The sequence below is a fragment of the Balaenoptera borealis genome (genome assembly GCF_965194805.1).
Source record: "Balaenoptera borealis genome assembly, chromosome: 12".
Classification (NCBI taxonomy): Eukaryota; Metazoa; Chordata; class Mammalia; order Artiodactyla; family Balaenopteridae; genus Balaenoptera; species Balaenoptera borealis.
In genome coordinates, this window is record NC_138869.1 from 90,070,795 (window position 1) to 90,089,781 (window position 18,987).

Consider the following 18,987-nt stretch of genomic DNA (forward strand, 5'->3'; position numbering starts at 1 on the left):
CATTCCACTATGTTCCACATAGCATCTGGATCCCTAGTGGAATCATCTCTAGTGGGTATTCTATAGGATGTATTCCTTAGTCTATGGATGAAAAAATAGATTAAAAACAAAATTAAGGCAAGAGCCTTAAACGTCCCAGTGAGACAGGGAAAATGATAGTTAAACCCAGATTGGGATTCTGTTCACCAGCCAGACTTGCCCTCATCCCATTTGGACCCCACAGAGTCAAGTGCTCCCAGTGGGTGTGTCCTGCCAGTGCAGAAATGACTAACAGGAAAAGGAGTTTTTCCTCATTTGTAGTGCAGAGCCCCAGGGAGACTCCTCGGCTCTGGCCATTTCCTCCCATGCTGGGTTTATGCCCAACAGGACCAAATTGGTCTCTCTAGGAAAAAAAAAAAAAAACTACGTAAGAAAAAATTTTAATTGTGCCGTGTTTTTAATAACGCAAGATTAAATTCATGATTCAAATAATTTGTGGGAAAACGTGGTAATCCCAGACATTATTTAAAATAATATTGTTTGTATTTTTGATTTTCAATGTATGAAAAGTTTATTATTTATGAAAGTGATATGATTTATAGCTTAACGTAGACAAAAATATAAATTTTTCAGGTGGTGCTTATGTTACAGGTAAAGAATGACTGCTAGTTAATATCTGTAGCAAGTAGTAAGAAAAGACATTAGTGTATTAGTTCTGGATATAATATTGTTTGAAGGACACACAACCACTTGAAGTAAGCTATCAATACCTTGCTTGAAGTTAGTGACTGAAGCCGAATTTCTGCAGTAGGATTTGAAATGTGTGAATTCCAAAAAAATTATGAGCGTATATTTCCTCTGGATTCCAGTGTCTTTGATGAAGACATTGGGTCTGGCAAATTGCAAGAGGTGTGCAAAAAATTTTTGGAATATACTTAAATAAAAAAGGTTATCCTTAACAAAAGAAGCATTCACAAGGACTCTAGTGAATTTAATTTGCTAATTGTTCTTCCGCTTTGGAGCAGTAACTATTGATTTCTCTTTACTTGGGGCCTGTGCACGGGCCACACAGACAAGGTTCTGATTTATGAATGCAAGTCTTACATGTGACAAATCCAGCCCTTATCTCCAACTAGAAGACAGCATCTCTCCCTCTTCTAGAACACTGTATCTCTCCCACTTTTCTTCTTACTGGTGATTCCTGCCCCTTCTCATTTGCTCTAACTGCATGGATCCTGCTGTAGCCTTTCATTTCTTCCCAGTCCTTCCCCTCGCAGTCTTCCAAAGGGGGTCATTTTGGGGATGCAGAGCAGGTGGGAAGAGGTGGTGAGAAACTGTTCTCTTTGTCCATGACCTTCAGCATTTTCCCTCACTCACCCAAGCCCCACTCTCCCACTTTTGTCCCCCTCAACCTTCCCTCCCAGTCTAGACAGCAGTGTATTTACTTCCCTCACTTTGCATTTCCAGTCTTTTCTTTTTCGGCCGCGCCGCATGGCATGCAGAATCTTAGTTCCGCCACCAGGCATCAAACCCGTGCCCCTTGCAGTGGAAGTGAGGAGTCCTAACCACTGGACCAGGGAAGTCCCTTGCATTTCCAGTCTTGATCTTCAACACAGATACCCTCCTCCCCAAAGTCCACACCATGACCACACACAAAGCCTGCTTTGAGCAAGGGGACCCCTGTTTTCATTGCCAGAAAGGGAGAGTTTTGGGTTCCGGGCATCCAAAATAGGAACTCTGAATGCATTTTCCCATAGAGATGTCACTTTCACTGTTGGTTCTGCAGTCTTATTGATGTTGTTTTAGGTGGAGCACAAGTCAGAAAGGCTTTTGTAGGCTGAGCTGAGAACCTCACTTTTGTGTGTGTAATTCTTACTGGGCAGAAATACCTCTCTCTTTTTCACAAGTGATTAACCATCAGACTTCTAGAATTCCACAAGTTTATAACTTAGAGGACAATCTATGTTCAAAATTTGAGAACAAACTTGACAGACACTGGCCTTTCACAATATTATAGATTCTATTTTCTTGATCTAAGGTGGTGATTTCCTTTCAACATTTGTGTCTACTGAGAAAAGAGTGCACACCTGGTAAAATACTGTTGATGACTGCTATTCTTTGAGGAAGATAACACATCTTTCTCCCAATCACAGGGAGGGATTCACAGAAATAATTTTGAAGTGGGAACATGAATACATAGAATTGGAGAGTTTAGAGTTGTTTCAGAGAAGAAGTTTCAATGCAGTAGTAGCACAATGTCTATTCAAAGACGTTTCAATATGAAGAGTTAGTCAAATTACCTATTCATCAAAACTGGGGACATTTCCCTCAAATCTGACGTATTTCATATTGTTTAAGTTTTCAGTGTTGGGGTTACCTAATAAAAGCCACCACATTGAGGTAGATGCTTCAATTTTTCTAATTGCTTGAAGCATATTCTGATTATTCACAGTGCACGTTGTAACAGAAGGACTTTTGCCGTTTGTTGGGGTTTTGTAGGACGTGTGGCGTTGGGTCCCACAGCTGTGGCTAGGTTTTCGCGTGTGGTAGGAAACCCAGCCAGTGGGTGCTGGGGGCCAGCAGCATTCCTCTCCTCCTCCCGGAGCACCCCCCGCCCAAGTCCATAATACAGTTTGCTTGTTCTTTAGACAGTTAAGACACAGTTTAGACACAGTGGTATCCACTTGCTGACTGCAGGTCACGTAATGAGAATGGGCATGTCATCTGGACGTTCCAGGTTCTGCTGTGGTTTCTGTCATTGCCCTTCTGTGCCACGAAACTCATCTCTGAAGAGACACTGAAAGGACAGCTAGTCCTATTCCTCTTCTTTGTAGCCGTGTCATCAGGACAGACAAAGGCAGAACTCTAATGCACCTGTTCCACTAACCTGAAAGAAGTACGTGGTCTTATGTGGCCCACACTTTTTGCAGCAGGAGGAAGGGGGAGGGGAAGCGGAGGAAAGACAGAGAAGAAAAAGGAGCTGGGAGAAAGAAAAGCAAAATGGTGACTGGTGGTTTGCACCTGCTCCAAAGTTGGGCTGCGCTGTGGGCTCTGAGCCCTTCCTTACCTCTCGACACCAGGTCTTGCTTTTAATAACATCCAGATAAAGAGACCTTCTAGGCCCCCCTTGGACTCCTGCCTCTATTCCCCAGTCATTGCGTTGAGCTATATTTTCATCTTTCTTCCCGCTTTGCCTGCATCGGTGGTGGTTTTAATAAAGACACTGTTCTCATCTTCTGACCTTGGTAGTTCATCTCCTTATTTATGTCTTCCCAGTCCTCTCTCTGCTTCCTTTCCCCCTCCTCTCTGCCCAGTTTCAGACCTCGTTCTGTGTTTCCGCGTTCCAAGTCCACTCGCCAGCTTCTTCCTTTCCTCTCTCAGGGAAGCCGTCTCTGGAGCCCTCTGTCCTCATGCACTGGGAGCCTCTGATCCGCATGTGGGGTACCTTTCCTCTTGCTTACCAGCCCGCATGGTGCTTTTACCCTTTCCCTTTAACTGAAGGAGGGTCTTCTTACTTTTCTGCTTTATCCACTTTGCTTTCACATGATTGAACACCCGTACTGTGCAGCATGGTAGGCAGAGAGCAGGGGAGCAGAATGAACAAGACTGTATAACCTCTCACCTCCAGGAATTTACAGTCTTGCTGAAGAGACAGATACACGAAAATCTCCAGTACTGCATAATAAGCGATTCAGTTTGGTAGGGGTTCAACTCCATTTGCGCTGAGCTGTTTATTTCAAGTGCTTTTGACTTTATCAGGCGGCAACAAGGCCATCGGTGAACTCTTCCAAGGGAAGCTTCCGTCTTCTTCGACCTAGAGTTGTAGATGTTGCTGATCGGCTGATCAGCTCTCCCCTGTCTCATCCGTGTAGTGAATCCTTTAGATTATGACATTCTTTTTTTTTTTTTTCTTCAAGGTTCATTCATGTTATATTTATTTATTTTTAAATTTATTTTTGGCTGTGTTGGGTCTTCGTTTCTGTGCGAGGGCTTTCTCTAGTTGCGGCAAGCGGGGGCCACTCTTCATCGCGGTGCGCGGGCCTCTCACCATCGCGGCCTCTCTTGTTGAGGAGCACAGGCTCCAGACGCGCAGGCTCAGTAATTGTGGCTCACGGGCCCAGCTGCTCTGCGGCATGTGGGATCTTCCCAGACCAGGGCTCGAACCCGTGTCCCCTGCATTGGCAGGCAGACTCTCAACCACTGCGCCACCAGGGAAGCCCCCAGATTATGACATTCTTTAATACTTATTTAGAGAGCAAAATCTGTTTCACTGTGTAAGAGGCGCTGGATAGGGCCATTCTGGACAGAGGAGACAAGCAGACAGCTTGGCTACACAGCACTTAGGGTGCGCTGGGAGCTGTGAGTCACCAGGTATAAATGAGCACTTCTCTGCTTTTTTAGGAGTTTGGAGTGCAGGGGAGAAGACAGGGAAGTAAACCAACTATTATTATCCAGGGCACATGTGCTGGGCTAGAGGGATGCTTGGAGGACTGAAGAAGGGTAGATGGGATTAGGTTTATGGGTCAGCCAGTTTTGAAAAGATTTTAAATATAACAGAATCTCTTATTTTTGGCCCATTTCTCTTAGATTAAGGTTTTGAGAATGTCCCTTTCTACTCCTTGATTAAGGAGGATTATTTAATACTTGTATCTGTGTAAAGATCAAAGCCTGTCTCCGACAGAATGAAAATCAGCTGGATGGAGAAGCAACAAAGGCAACCTTGCCACTAGTCAGGCTTGGAGGACAGACACATCGCAGGCCAGCTGCAAAGTTATCATAGAACACTGCTTCTCCCAGTTATGCAGCAGCTGTAAGATGCCATAAGGCCCTCCCTTTCAGTGATTAATGCTTACTTGCGGCTGACACTCCAGACCTGCTTTGCTGTTCTCATATTTTATTGGTCATCTTTATTTCTTATTTTTATTTTTTGGCCGTGCCGCGCAGCTTGTGGGATCTTAGTTCCCCAACCAGGGATTGAATCCGGGCCACAGCAGTGAAAGCGTGGAATCCTAACCACTGGACCACCAGGGAATTCCCTACTGGGCATCTTTAGTTGCTAAATCGCCCTCACCTCATAACAACCCCTAGTTAATCCCCACATCTAATTTCACCTCAAAACTGCAGTCACTCCAGAACTGAATCGGCTTCCCTTAGACCCTCCTTGGAATCCTTCAACGAGAACCCAAACCTTACAAAAGATGATTCCTTTCTCCGTCCTTCTCAGCGTCATTTTGTGCTTTCTCTGAGTGCCATCCCTCGCTGCACCAAATCAATAAATCTGATTTTGTCTGACTACAGATTTGTTCCTGTTGCTGGTAGTCATCAACCGATGAGGCTTTAACACATGTGTCAGAGCTGCCTGTTAGATTGTATGTCCCTAGGAGGTCTGCTAATTCTGTATAGTACCTAGCATTAATAGGCTGGTAGTCGTTTTAATTCTCTGTAGTGTTGAATGTTCCTTATCATAGTTAAGGGAGACATCTGTTTGCCTCAAGCGTGCCAGGTGATTCTGCATTTCACATATGGGTGGGATGTCTCAAATAACTTAAAAGTCTTCATGGCCACTATCTATCTAGCCTTTGTTTCAGGGATAAAATTAGTTTAGTTAAACCTTTGTGTGATTCATTTATTGTCTCTCGTATAATTTGGAGCTGTATTAAATGAATGTTATTCATTTAACATGGATTTACTGTGTGACTGCTATGTGCCAGGCATTGTGCTTGTCACCTGAGAAGCAAATAACATGGCCCCTGTCCTCATGGAGTTCACTGCTCTTTAGCCTTCCTTGCCTGCCATGCCTTACTTTTAACTCTGCCAACGTTGATCTTTGTTGTAGAACTTGTAGATTTCTTTGGCTCAAAAGCCCACATTTTAAGGGCTAAACACTTTTCGAACTTTATCGATAATGGGTCAGGAAATAATGGGACTAATTTTTGAGGAGCAATAAACTCCTAATTTCTGGAAAATTTGTTCCATTTTCCTGGAGTTATAAACACCTAAGCTGCTAGTTGTAACCTGAATAATGGCTGGAGTTGTCCATCTCCTGTGGTCGAGATAAAATTGGCCTGAACCTCCGTTACTTAGCCTTTGGAATGTCCTACATTCTTCCCAAGACTTCTGTGAATTCCTGCAAGGATTATTACCTCATGTTCACCTCTTTGCCTGAGCGTCTGCTTCCAAAGTATTAGCTGAGTTCATGGACTGTCTTGTTCTTCTACAGGTTGTATTTGTTTAAGGCCCCACCAACTCAGAGGTGAAATTCTCTCATTGATGTCCACACAAATACCCCGTTCCCACAAGTTTGTGTGTGGTGAAATTTACCAATCGTTTGTAGAAATGGAGTAGGTAATCTAGAAGTGCCAACAACTCAAAACTTAATATCAGACTTCCTCATTCTTAAAAATAGCTTGGTCTTATATGCCAGTTCAGGTTCTAGTCTTTGACCTTGCTTCTTTTTTTTTTTTTTTTTTTAATTTATTTATTTAATTTATTTATTTTTGGCTGCGTTGGGTCTCTGTTGCTGCGTGTGGGCCCTCTCTAGTTGCGGCGAGCGGGGGCCACTCCTCGTTGCGGTGCGTGGGCTTCTCATTGTGGTGGCCTCTCTTGCTGCGGAGCACAGGCTCCAGGCGCACGGGCTTCAGTAGTTGTGGCACACGGGCTCAGTAGTTGTGGCTCACGGGCTCTAGAGCACAAGCTCAGTAGTTGTGGCACGCAGGCTTAGTTGCTCTGCAGCATGTGGGATCCTCCTGGACCAGGGCTTAGAACCCATGTCCCCTGCGTTCGCAGGTGGATTCCTAACCACTATGCCACCAGGGAAGCCCTGACCTTGCTTCTTGACCTCCTCTTTCTTTTTTCTCCCTCTGCCATTCTCTTCTCAGTTCTACTCCCACTCCAGTTGCTTTTCTTTCTTTCTTTTCTTTTTTCTTTTTCATAAATTTATTTATTTATTTATTTATTTATTTATTTTTGGCTGCGTTGGGTCTTCATTGCTGCGCGCAGGCTTTCTCTAGTTGTGGTGAGCGGGGGCTACTCTTTGTTACGGTGCGTGGGCTTCTCTTTGCAGTGGCTTCTCTTGTTGTGGAGCACAGGCTCTAGGCACACGGGCTTCAGTAGTTGTGGCACGCAGGCTCAGTAGTTGTTGTGCACGGGCTTAGTTGCTCCGCGGCATGTGGGATCTTCCTGGACCAGGGATTGAACCCATGTCCCTTGCATTGGCAGGCGGATTCTTAACCACTGCGCCACCAAGGAAGTCCCGAACTGCTGTCTTAAAAAGAAATCTTCAAATTAAAATCCAAAGACACCAATGACTGTCTTCCCAAGGAGTGGAAGCTTCCTCGTTGGATAAACATCATATTGGATCCTCTTGAATATACCTCTCTCAGTTTAGATTTTCATTTATGGAGAATTTGGATAACCGTTGTTTCTTCTTAATAGGGTAGAGTATTGCAGGAGTACCTTGGAGAGGAGGAAAGAAAGGAAGCGAGTTTTTGAAACCTCAGAACTTGGCCTGGTCTGAAAAGGTTGTGGGAACATGGGTTGTACTTCTGGTCAGTCACACCAGTGAATGTCTTTAAGATATTGAATATCATTATCAAAACTTCACATTTCAGTTTAATCATTAGGCATCATCTCCAGTGAAACATACTATGATATTTGCTACTTAAAGGCTTTGGGTTGGGAATGGATTTCTAGACATTAAATTGGGTGTAATTATTAACCTTACTGCAGGAAGGCATGGGGCTCTGTGGTTTCACTAACTAATCTTTAGCCTGGGAATTCTGAGTTCAAAGGGGGAACTACAAAATAGTTAAACTCCTAAATATTTCTTTCTTTAACTTGGGGAAAGATTTCCAGATTATGTTAGTCAAGTTTACTAATTTATCGAAGAATCAAAGAAAATGAAACCCACTTTTATGAGTTCTTCCAACAATAATTGAAGCCCCTTTCCAATCTTTTATTTTACACCTTTCCCCCATCTCTCTAATGTATCTGCTAAGTGAGAAGCATTCTTTTAAGGACAGCCAGTTCACATCAGTGGTCATGGTGATTCCAAGGTGTCTATGACCTTGCCAAGGCTCTAGGAAGACAGAGTTTTCTGTTGAAGAACAAAACTGGCCATATTACATTTTTCTTTCTTCTTTTTAAAGAATATTTATTTATTTTATTTTTGGCTGTGTCAGGTCTTAGTTGCGGCACATGGGATCTTTGTTGCGGCATGCAGGATCCTCCGCTGTGGTGCAAGGGCTTCTGTCTAGTTGTGGTGTGAGGGCTCTGTAGTTGCGGCACGCGGGCTTAGTTGCCCCGCGGCATGTGGGATCTTAGTTCCCTGACCAGAGACTGAACTCACGTCCCCTGCATTGGAAGGCGGATTCTTAACCACTGGACCACCAGGGAAGTCCCTCATTTTTCTTTCACACTTTCTTGTCTGTTCGCTTTTCTCAGTATTGAACAGTGTGTGTGTGTATGTGTGTGAACAAGAGGAAGAAAGAGAGAAGTGTTTATGTCAACCTGGAAAATATTGGTCTAATGAAAAATATCCATTAATAACCCTATTCAGCTCTGATCAAAAGCTAAAAGACTGGTGATTTTAGTTTGTCCATTAACATGTGCCATGGCATTTGTTCCAGATATCTTGCATTTTCTATTTGGCATTTAGACATGATTTTAGAATGTCTGTGAAATTGGAAGATGTGCAAATTAGAGTATGTATATCTTTTTTATTTATAGTAATAAGCTGTTCTAAGCAAAGACAGACATTTAATAAGCAGTTATAAAATAATTATCAACCTTTTAAGAAAAAATAGAAAAAGTATCTAATAAAAGAAATTGCTAGCTAATTGTGTGTGTTTAAAAATATCACTTAATCTAAGTATTGAACTATTCTCAGTAGGACATTTCATTGGCCCCACTAAAATAAAGTCCTTTTGGCAACACCAACAGAACTTCGTGTTCTTATAGTGCATGAGATTTGGAAACACAGAAGATGAAATTTTAGGCATATTCAGTATGATTTGAAGTTCTGCCAAGGTATACCAAACTTTTCATTGATGGATACTGTGCATCTACTAGAAAGTCAATACTTAGGTTCACATTTTAGGATAATTTTTAGAATGAGCTTACTGCATTTTCTTGTGAGTCAAAGGGACAATTCATGATGGAAATATGATTATTTCCACATAGTAGGAATAATAGGAAAATGTGACCAAATAGCAAAGTATAGTCAAGGAAGACAAATTATGCTCAACCATTTATTGAATGCTGCTCATGTACGATTTCACAGTTTCTTGAGAATATTTATCCAGAGCCTGCTGAATGCCAGGCAGTGGGCTAGATTCTAACCACACAGATATAAAAAGATACTGAGTATGTGCCAATCAGAAATTACAACAAGGTAATTGTTGTCAGAGGACGCTGAAAAGAGTTTTCAAAGAAAAGCTGTGTGAAAAAGTATAAAAGATGGGAAAAATAATACCACAGATTGTTAATCCAAGGGGAGAGAATTTTTTATTTAGACCTAATTAATAATTGGCTTCAATGCTTATAAAGAATATGGTGACTAGGTCTTCTCCATCATAGCTGGGTACCGAAAAGGGGAAAAAAAATTAAGCTGTGGTGTGATGTTTGAAGAATTTCAGTCAGATTGAAAGAAAGCTTTAAAAAACTTGGTTAAGACTACTAAGCATTTATTGAAAGAAAGTGTCGTATCTTCTTTTCATCTGTTTTAAACTATAAATCCATTCCTTTGACTTGCATATTTCAGTTGCATACCAAAATGGCAGAGGTGAATTGAGGTCTCCCTCTAACCTAATAAGGCTTTGTGGGTTAGGTTGCTGTCAGAGTCTTCCTGGAAAAGCCCAGAAGGACCACTGCCCAGGCTGTCATCACAGTCCCTCATGGAGGCAGCAGTGTGTGGGAGGGACCTGCCCAGGTGACTGGCAGCAGTCCGTGCTGGTACCTTCTGCTGTGATTTCTCAAGTTTCAGAGAGTTCTTCTGTGTAAATAAGCAGGCGGTGCTGTGATGTGCTGGTACTCCCAGTCAGAATTTTTCAAAAGCAACAAAATTTGAAGGCACACCATGAAAGTAAAGGGTTTGGAGAATATTCCTGTTTTGGAATGTGGTTTTTGTATGTGGAACTGTAGCATAGCCTCCTAGACAGATACAGCAACCATCTAAAGAGATGTTTCAGTTTTTCTTCCCCACACATTGTACATTCAGAAAAGAAAACCCAAGAGAGTGAGGTGTTAAAGGAATAAAGGAAGTGAAACTCAAAGGAGTCAGTAATAATAAACAAGCATATAAGGTCATCTATGATGATGCATTCATTTTTTATTAGGATATAGAAACAGTTTAAATTATATTTCTCTTTAAGAACAGATTTGTGTGTGTGTGTGTGTGTGCGTGCGCGCGTGGGGTAATCTTTTTCTTTTACTGAAAAAGGAAAGATATTTAATATATATTCAATATATATTGTTATAAAATGTAACATAATTATATATCACATAGCATACCAATTATATATTACATAATGTATGATGATGATATGAATTGTAATAATAATACATTATACTTTTATAACTCCTTACATTTAAAAATCTTTCACATATGCCATCTTTGAAATAATCACATGGGACGAGTAATTATTTATATTTTACAGATGAGAAAACTGAGGCACAAGCGTGTTAAGTCATTTGCCAGTGTTTACAGCCAGGTCCTGAACCCAGGTCTCAGATCCCAAGCTCCGGGGGCCACTGCTCAACTGTCACGACCTTTTAGGACCCTCCTCAAAGGTCTGGTGCTGCCCCCAGGCCAATGCCCTTGACATGCCAGCTGTTATTTTTGGCCAGGCAGCTCTCCCACCTCCATCCTAGGCGTGGGGTAATCTTAAATGCCTAACTTGTGGAAACTTTGTTTCAGAGATCCAGAGTAGCACAGAGCAGCAATAAACCCTTAGACTGTTCCTCATGGAACAGCATGGTGAGAACACCATGCTAATGAAGCCAGGGACTTGGGCTGGGACCCCATGGGACTCTCAGTTCTACTAGGTCCCTGGCCCCAGACTGTCCCCCAAACATCTAGCTGTCCTCTCAAGTGTGGCATTGTTTAAGGCATAGGTGAGAATGTATGTGAAATTCAGCTTACATCTATCACCATATTGGAGAACAACTAAAAAGGTCTGTGTCTCACAGGTAGTAGGCTAATAATCTTATCTTTGTGTACAAAATAAAACATATTTCTGTGTACTTCAAAATGGATGCATGGAGGCACTTTTTAAAGGTAGGGCGATTTATTTACATTTGGTTTATTTCAGCCTGAAGTATAAATGTGGTGTGCTTTAGTATCTAGCTTGGTCAACAATGAAAATTCCCATTTATTATTGTGAAAGACTCCTTTTTAAGCAGCCAGCCAGATCAAGCTCAGATGTCATCCCATGATTACATAGTTTGGATGTTTGGTTTGTTGAAATAAGGTTGATTTCAGCCCACCTGTTAGCTGGGGACAAAACTAAGTGGTAAGGGACTGTGGGAGAGTGAAAACTAAATGGACTTGGTATATTTGCAATGTCTAATGTTTAACCTGGGACATTTCTCTCTAGGAAATTTCTAGTGGCAGTCAGTCCATGCTCCTTTGTGTTTTTTTCCTCACCTTCTGGCAGTATTTTTGAGTTTCAAAGATTTATGAACCTCCGTGGCCATCTTGCTATTTCAAATTATACAACCTAATGTAACTGGGCTGCCGACTTCTGGCAATATTTATGAAAGAAGTCATCTGATATTACCCAGGTTCCGTTTTGTAACTTATATGGTGATTGATAAAACTCCGTAGTCACAGCTTGTTTTTCTAGAAGTGAACAGATAACTCAATTTCCAGTACTATGAGTTTTGCTTTAGCTTGTGTGCTATAGGATCTCCCACAGCTGGTTTTTAAAAGCTGGATTAAAGGGACTTCCCTGGTGGTGCAGTGGTTAAGAATCTGCCTGCCAATGCAGGGGACACGGGTTCGAGCCCTGGTCTGGGAAGATCCCACATGCCGCGGAGCAACTAGGCCCGTGAGCCGCAACTACTGAGCCTGCGCGTCTGGAGCCTGTGCTACGCAACAAGAGAGGCCGCGACAGTGAGAGGTCCGCACACCGCGATGAAGAGTGGCCCCCACTCGCCGCAACTAGAGAAAGCCCACGCACAGAAACAAAGACCCAACACAGACAAAAATAAATAAATAAATAAATAAATAAAGTGTAAAATTAAAAAAAAAAAAGCTGGATTAAAGGGACTTCCCTGGTGGCGCAGTGGTTAAGAATCCACCTGCCAATGCAGGGGACACGGGTTTGAGCCCTGGTCTGGGAGGATCCCACATGCTGCGGAGCAACTAAGCTCGTGCACCACAGCTGCTGAGCCTGTGCTCTAGAGCCTGTGAGCCACAACTACTGAGCCCACATGCCACAGTTACTGAAGCTCACGTGCCTAGAGCCTGTGCTCCGCAACAAGAGAAGCTACTGCAATGAGAAGCCCGCGCACCACAACAAGGAGTAGCCCCCGCTTGCTGCAACTAGAGAAAGCCCACACGCAGCAACGAAGAGCCAACGCAGCCAAAAATAAATTAAAAAAAAAAAAAAAAGCTGGATTAAAAAAGTGATTTGAGGACTTCCCTGGTGGTCCAGTGGTTAGGACTCCACGCTTCCACTGCAGGGGCATGGGTTTGATCCCTGGTCCAGGAACTAAGATCCCATATGCTGCGAGGCGTGGCCAAAACAACAACAAAACCAAAAAAACCCCAAAGCAAAAATAACAACAAAAGATTTGAAATATCAATTTAAAAATTACAAATATATATATTTACTATAGCATAGAGATTCTTTTAGTATGGCTTTTGCAATGTAGCTGTTTCTCATGAACTCTCAATTGGCTAATATTTAAATTAGTCAAATAGTATATGGAAGTTGGATTGAATTAACTTTCCTCTAGCTGGCACTTCTTCTAATCAGGTTGCTATTCCCTTGTGTTATTCCTGTTTCAATTATTTTATCAATAATATTGATTAACTTTGTCTGACTCTTCTTACCTGTTATCTAAACATGTATACATGGATATGTATATAATGAAGTATAGGCATAGGCAATGTGATTTGTCATTGGGATTTTTCAGCATTTTTACTTAGTGACTCTTATTTATTCCTAAACTCTCTTCCTCTCTTCCACTTCCCTAATTCACTTGCTTATATAGAACCATATTCAAATTGTAATTCTCTGTTTATGAATTCCCTTTGCTCTAGCTTATGGTGTCAAGTTAGTGGAGTTGTGTGCATCAGATTTGGTGCCAAGAGAACCTGTCCAATGCTTATTATAAATGAAATTATCCTAGAAAGACAATCTTGGTTAGATATCTGCATTTTAATCTGTAGCAATGTCAGTTTAGCTTGTGTCCCAGACACCATGGGATTACTCTGAGTATATAGACAGAATTATAAAATCATAATGGCAGTCTTCCAGGACTCCATCTAAGCGATCCTAAACGATTATAGAAGAAGGCTTTGTTGTGGAGTGTGGAGAAGGGGAGTCTGGCAATGAGGTGCTCTGTGTTTCTGTTATTATTTTAGACCTTCTTGCAGGTGGTAGGGTTTGGAGCTTAACGGAATGGCACACACTAAACTTCCAGCGCTGTGCTGATAGTTAGAGCTCAATTAATGGAAAATCTGCCACATTGCTGCTGATGTTAACAAGAGAGAGCCCTGTGGTAAGTGAAATAAGAGATGGATCACTGACATCGTATTGGCTGCATTTACTGCCTATGTCCAGAAGGAGAAAATGTAAATGTAAATGCTCGATGGAGTACAAAACCCTCTACGGATGCTAGGTGATACTTATCACTCCTTCTGGCTGGGGTGACCATAGGTTAGATGTTTAATAAATGGTTAAGATTATTATTATATAAATACATGAAAGAGGAAATACATTAGTAAATCAAGTAGCATACAGTAAACTTGGGCGTGACACTGAATCTTGGAGTTGTTCCTCAAATATTGAGGGTTTACATAATTTCACAAAGACTGAGATATATAGAGAGTGAAAAATATACACTTGACTTAGTCAGGATATTGTCAGGAAGGAAAAGAAAATGTCTGTGTCTTATTTTAGTGGAAAAGGAGTTTAAAAAAATATATTGGATATCCTTTAAAACTTCTGATAGAGCTGCAGAACTGAGCTCAGAGAATGAGCAGTCACAAGGGAATTGAAGCAGCTAGAATCCAGACCACATTATGCCACAGGACCAGGCCATTAAGGATGATACTGCCACCACCATTGATCAATGGAGACATTCAGCTTCTCAGGCCACTGCCGCAAACTTTTCACAGTAGGTGTGGTAAACACTACCCCTAGAAACTGGGCTTCATTGCTACTGATGGTAGCACTTTTACCTTCTCAGCTTTGTTGTGTCACTGGAACTGGTGTTAAAGCCCTGGATCGGACTCCTGGGCCAAGCAAAGGTCATGTTCTGATGGTTTAGCTTACAGTAGGGCTGATAAAGTGGACATCGGCCTTTTTAACCTTCTGTGGCTAGTGGTAGGATCTGCTTCTCCCCAAGCTTCATGTGATGGGAACTCTGTTCCTATGGAAGATGCATTCAGATGCCAGAAAGCCAAAATCTGACAAATATTTATTACACATCTTTCTGCCAAAGTCAATGCTAACGTTTCTGCTACCTCTGAAGTCATACTCATCCTCTTCCTCAGAAGGAGGTTACCCATTGTCACCTTAGTTATTGTATCTTGTTCCACGTCAGGATCTCTGGGTGAGGTCTATTCTTCTTCTAGTTCTGCTGCTATCCCAACTCAATATTTTGGTATAAATGTAATTATTATTACCTCATATAAGTCAGTGAGATAAGGGGGGGGAAGGATATTAGTTATAGACAATATGCAAGATATACAAGACATCACAAGGAAGGAAATAGGGTATTTCTTCAGAGAATCATGAGACTAGAGATAGTATTCATGATTTCCTTTTCTACCCTCCTTCCTACCTTTAATTAACCTTGGGCTGGCCAAAAAGTTCATTCAGGTTTTTCTGTAACATCTTACGGAAAAACCTGAACGGACTTTTTGACCAACCTATACTTCATCTGCTTAGGATTCTTAATTGGTTGGGTGGCCCAAATGTTTGTTCTGGAGGGATCTGAGCTCTTGGTAGTGTTGCCTATATGGGATTGCTGATGTTTTCCATTAACATCATTGTTTTTAAGAAACTATGAATTATATATAACATACAAAAGAGAAACCATAGCTACAGTTTGTAGAACAATAAAATTAACATCTGTGTACTACATTCAGCTTATGAAACAGAGCAGAACAAATATAGTTAAAGCTCCTTATGTCCCTCCTTAGTCCCATTTCTTGCTTCTTCCCAAAATGTAAACACTATCTTGAATTTTATACTTATCATCTCGTTGCCTTTTGTTTTTCTTAATAGTTGTGCTACATATATATGTAATCCTAAACAATATGTAGTTAAGTTTGGAACTTATGTAAATGGAATCATACTCTATGCGTTCTTTTGCAACCTGCTTATTTTGCTCAACATTATTTGTGGTATTCATCCATGTTGTGGGGAGTTGTATCTCTTTCATTCACCTTGCAGCACTGTATTCCATTTTATAAATATAATACTATTTATTCATTCTCCAATGGATAACATTTGGATTATTTCTAATCGTTCCTCCTTCTTTCTTTTTTGTATTACTACTGAAAATATTTTGGGCATATCTCAGTTCATAAACACAAGAGTTTCTCCCTAAGAGATATATTGAGAGTTTGTGCCCAAGAGCCAATGTCTGTTCATTCCTCAATGGGCTGAGTATTTCACTCCCCCCCCCCCCCCGCCAGGGCATACTTCTCTGGTGAATGGTTTCAGGTATCATTGAAAGGACTTTGAGGAAGACTCAAAAAGTTTTTATTTGTGATATTGTAGGATCGTTTGGCAAGGGCCAGGCCTCAGGTATCAGGATACCTTCAGGGGCTGTGAGGTCTGATAATTGACTGTGGGCTATGACAACTGGAAGTTTGAGTCAGGCTTCTGTTTACAAGATCTGGAGATTTTTGTTATAGAAATCAAGTAGTGAGTCGCACAACTCTTTTAATCTTAGAAGTCCCAAGATCATTCAGGCAGCATTATAGGGCCTTACAGGTCAGTTTATTGTGGTTACGACATTGATTCTGCTGCCTCTTATGGTTACTCTGCCCGCTTTGTCTCTGGAGATGAAGTGCTGCTTTCTCCTTCTGCCACCCCACAATCCTGATACCCCGCTGGAACCAGAGAGCCCATTTCAAATGCAGCATCTTCCATGCGTGCGTGGTCTAGAGAGAACAAGCACCAGCGCACTTTTAGAGTGGCTGGAGCAATGTTCCTCACCCATGGGTTTCTCAAGGCCTTGTTGAAGGGAGGGTGTTTGGGATCCTTCTTTGAGTCACATAGGTAAGAGATTAGTGGCTGAAGCGCTCATGAAATTCTACTCCAAGATTTCTGTCTCCTGAAGTCTTTGGCTGCTCCCTTCCTTGGAGTCACTTAACTAATTTCTGTAAAGGGCAGGCAGTAAATATCGTAGGCTTTTGGGTCATATAGTCACTGCTGTAAGTACTCAGCTCTGCTGTTGTAGAATGAAAGCAGCTCTTGGCGGCTCGTGAGTGGCGGCTGTGCCCCAGAGAACAAGCAGAATGTGACCCATGGGCAATAATTTGCCGACCTTGGCTCTGAATTATATGGAAGAAAATTTGGCATCTTAACTTCTTTATTGAGGACCACCACTAAGTCCCAGTTTTAATAAACTAGTTAAGCAAAAATTCAGGGCTATTTCTAGCTGCTCAAGATAGTATATTGTGTCCAGTCTTTGGCAAGTACACCCACGGTGATAAAAGGTGATACCTCATCCAGTGTTAGTCTCAACTGTTCTTCAATGAACACATTATCTGGGACTGTGAAGTTATTTAAAATTTTTTTTTTCACTAAATGTGCTTCAAAATTACTGTACCCCAATGAGCAATCACCATAAACTAGAAGTCAGCTTTGTTTGCAAGAGCTGTCTTCCCTGCTCTATACTTGGTTTCTTCCTTTGTTTCTTCAGAGAATGGTACTACTTACCCATCTTGTTTTGAGAGTCGAAAACCTCACTCATCCTCAGTGTGTAGTTAATCACTCCCATCAGTTTTAACTCTCAAGTATCTGAAATTCATCCATTTCTCTCCACCTCTACCCCCACTATCACGATAATTCAAGCTACTATCATATCTTGCCCAGTTTTCCTTGGTAGTCTCCCACCTCGTCTTATACTCGTTCTGTTTCTCCTGCATTCTGTTTTCTCTTGTATTTCAACCAGAGTATGGAAACACAGATTTGATTATGTTACCATGGGGTTTAAAACTCTTCAGTGACTTCCCATTAAATTCCTTAACTTACCCTATTAGGCCTTATGCCAGTGCTTTTCAAACTTCAGGTTGTGACTCTTTAGTACATTGAAAATCAATTTAGTTGTGACAAATACATGCAAAGATAGAATAGACGATAGTAGATTGCATGATAAGTAGTGAAGGTAACTCCTGTTTTGTGAAACTGATTTTGATTGAGTGTGTGTGCATGTGAATTAAGTTGCAGTGTAAGATGTATTCCTTTCTTTGAGTGGTGGTCAATAAAAGTCTGAAGGATATTGTCTTACGTGTTCTTGTACCTTCATATACTTCCAGATCCACTCTTCCAACACTTTCTTTTGCTCTTTTCTCTTTACCTTGCCACTCTCCATCAAGAGGTAGAGTCTAATTTTTCTTCCCGTGAACCTGGATGGGACTTTGGCTTGCCTGGGAGAATAGGATGCAACAGAAGTGATGTTGCATGACTACTGGACTTCCTTCAGTCCATGGTGTACCCATGCTACCTCTTGTCTCAGGACCTTTGCACATCGCTGTTCTCTGAGTCTGGAACATTCTCCCCTGTTCCTCTTTTTGCCTCTTTTGCTCATACTTACCCCAACTCAAGTGTCATTTTTTCAGGGAAGCCCTCTCTGACCTTCCTAACTAGATCAAATTCCCCCACTATTGGTGCATATTGGGCCTTTCTCCTTGTTACAGTTGCATTTACCTTTGTGTAGCTGAATAGTTGATTGAAGTCCTTTCTCCCCCTAGATTATAAACTCCAAGAGGTTAGTCATTATATCTGTTTACACTCATCTTTGTACCACCCCAGCATTAAACACAGTATCTGGCACACAGAATTTTTTTTTTTTTTTTGAATGAATAGTAATCATGCTACTTCCCTGGTATATGAAAATGGCTGTAATCAGTTTTTGCTTTAAATACTACTATTTCCTTCATATTTAAAAATTTTTAGATTTTTTTTGAAAATGAAGTGTTCCAGTTTTTAAGGCTGCGACATAAATTACCCCACAATTTAGAAGCATAAGACAATGATTTATTTTGCCTATGGGTCCTGTGTGTCAGGCATTCAGGGATGCACAGCAGAGGTGGTTTTTCTCTGCTCCATGAAGTCTGGAGCCCTAGCTGAAGACTTGCAGGCTGACTGCTGGAATCATGGGAAGGCTGTTCACCCACATGAATGGTGGCGAATGTTGGCTGTCAAGCTGGACCTTACTTCCTCTTCACCTGCCCGTTTCCACGTGGTATCTCCTTGTGGGCTAGATTGGGCTTCTTCACAGAATGGTGGGGTTCTAAGGGCAAGTGTTGAAAGAGAATCTGACAGACAGGCAGATAGACAGACTCAGAAGTCATGCAACATCACTTCCCTTACATTCTATTCTTGCAGGCAGTCCAAAGTCCTGTCCAGGTTTGGGGGGAGGGGAAACAGACTTCATCTCTTAGTGGGGAGTGGCAAGATTCTGGAAAAGCAAGTGGGCCAGTAATATCGCTGTGGCCATTTTTGGAACACATCCTCTGCCACACTGGGAATTTGTTTCTGTTATAGCATTTAGATACGGTCATTGCATACCTTCAGATGTCAATATTTTGATGATTAC

At 41.6% G+C, this 18,987-nt stretch overlaps 1 protein-coding gene and 1 long non-coding RNA gene across 2 annotated transcripts in view; one reads left to right on the forward strand and one right to left on the reverse strand.

Annotated features, from left to right (window-relative positions):
• DCDC2 (doublecortin domain containing 2) overlaps positions 1-18,987 on the forward strand; it is a 159,926-nt gene that overhangs the window by 5,252 nt on the left and 135,687 nt on the right. The gene's annotated exons all lie outside the window — the stretch shown is intronic.
• Positions 3,229-8,443, reverse strand: LOC309607668. Its single transcript, XR_014232491.1, has 2 exons — positions 6,805-8,443; positions 3,229-6,423 (listed from the first exon to the last, which is right to left on the reverse strand). It is a non-coding gene; the product is annotated as an uncharacterized lncRNA (long non-coding RNA).